This window comes from Malurus melanocephalus, unplaced genomic scaffold (assembly GCF_030028575.1).
Source record: "Malurus melanocephalus ecotype Western Australia unplaced genomic scaffold, MMel_1.1 scaffold_1824, whole genome shotgun sequence".
Lineage (NCBI taxonomy): Eukaryota > Metazoa > Chordata > Aves > Passeriformes > Maluridae > Malurus > Malurus melanocephalus.
Window position 1 is genome coordinate 4,136 of NW_026625056.1, and position 1,856 is coordinate 5,991.

The 1,856-nt window shown below is 57.3% G+C and overlaps 1 long non-coding RNA gene across 1 annotated transcript in view; it reads left to right on the forward strand.

The window, feature by feature from the left end:
* The window catches only part of LOC130587379 (uncharacterized), a 5,607-nt gene extending 4,008 nt beyond the window's left edge, over positions 1-1,599 (forward strand). Inside the window, exons 2-3 of the long non-coding RNA XR_008966785.1 lie at positions 207-318; positions 1,313-1,599. This is a non-coding gene — a long non-coding RNA (uncharacterized LOC130587379). The remainder of the gene's footprint in view (positions 1-206; positions 319-1,312) is intronic.
* Positions 1,600-1,856: the final 257 nt, after the last annotated feature.

Below are 1,856 nucleotides of genomic sequence, written 5' to 3' on the forward strand. Positions count from 1 at the left end.
GAATTTCCCGAGGGATTTCCCAAGGAATTTCCCGAGGGATTTCCCGAGGAATTTCCCGAGGAATTTCCCGAGGGATTTCCCAAGGAATTTCCCGAAGAATTTCCAAGGAATTTCCCGAGGAATTTCCCGAGGAATTTCCTGCAGAATTTCCCGAGGAATTTCCCAAGGAATTCCCGAGGGATCAGCAGGGCTGTGGTTTTTTCCAGGAGCAGAGCGGGGATGGCTCGGGAAGGGTCGGGTGTTCCCTGTCCCTGTGACGGCAGCGGCTGAGGCTGCACTGCCCGCGGCTCCTGCGCTGCACCAGCCCAAAATGGGGAGGTGAGGATCCCAAATCCCAAATGGGAATGGGAATGGGATTGGGAATGGGGAATGGGAATGGGGAATGGGATGGGGAATGGGGAATGGGAATGGGAATGGGAATGGGGAATGGGGAATGGGAATGGGGAATGGGATGGGAAATGGGGTGGGGAATGGAGTGGAATGGGGTGCGGAATGGGGAATGGGATCGGGAATGGGAATGGGGATGGGAATGAGGTGGGGAATGGGGAATGGGATCGGGAATGGGAATGGGGTGGAGGATGGGGAATGGGAATGGGAATGGGAATGGGAATGGGAATGGGAATGGGGAATGGGATCAGGGATGGGATGGGGAATGGGGAATGGGATCGGGAACGGGGTGAGGAATGGGGAATGGGGTGGGGAATGGGATCAGGAATGGGATCAGGGATGGGATCATGGATGGGATCAGGGATGGGGTGTCACCTTGACTGGGGTGGAGTTAAATCCAGAATGGAACAGAAACACCGAGTGCTGTGGGTGGGAGGGGTCAGCCAGGGCCACCCCAGGGTGAGCCCCCGCTGTCCCAGGGTGCCCCAACCCGGCCTTGGGATCCTGGGGCTCCTCCAGGAATTCCATCCCAGCCCCTCCCCACCCTCCCAGCCAGGAATTCCTCCCCAAAAATCCCATTTCAATCCCCTCTTTCCCAGTGTGACCCCATTCCCTGTGTCCTGTCCCTCCATCCCTTGTCCCCAGTCCCTCTCCAGCTCTCCTGGAGCCCCTCCAGRCCCCAAAAAGAGCTCTGAGCTCTCYCCAAATCCTTCTCCTCTCCAGTAATCCCCCAAATTCCCAATCCAGACTTTTTCCCCTCCTTCCCACCTCTAATTTTGCTGAGAGCTGGAAATAAACCTGGGATCAAACCGGGAGCTGCAACCCCAACCCAGCAAACCCCGGGATGGGATCCCAAACCCCAAACCCCAAACCCATCACCTGTGGGTGGTTTTTTTTTGGGGAATTGAGCATTTTGGGGTTTCAGGATCAGCATCTCGTGCCTGCTGCCGGCCTCGTGGCATTTCAGCCTGTCGCCCTCGGGGTGCCCGCGGCTCCTGAACGCGTCCCTGCGGCAACTGCTGCTGCTCGGGGCGGCCACGGCCACGCTGCTGCTCTGCTCTGTGCTGCTGCTGCGGGCAAAGTACGGCCGGGGTGCCCGGGACAGGAGTGTCAGGTATGGGACAGGGACATCAACAGGTATGGGATAGGGACAGGAGTGTCAACAGGTATGGGATAGGGACATCAACAGGTATGGGATAGGGACAGGAGTGTCAACAGGTATGGGACAGGGACATCAACAGGTATGGGACAGGGACAGCAGTGTCAACAGGTATGAGACAGGGACATCAACAGGTATGGGACATGTACAGCAGTGTCAACAGGTATGGGACAGGGACAGGAGTGTCAGGTATGGGACAGGGACAGGGCTGTCAACAGGTATGGGACAGGGACAGGAGTGTCAGGTATGGGATAGGGACAGGAGTGTCAACAGGTATGGGATAGGGACAGGAGTGTCAACAGGTATGGGA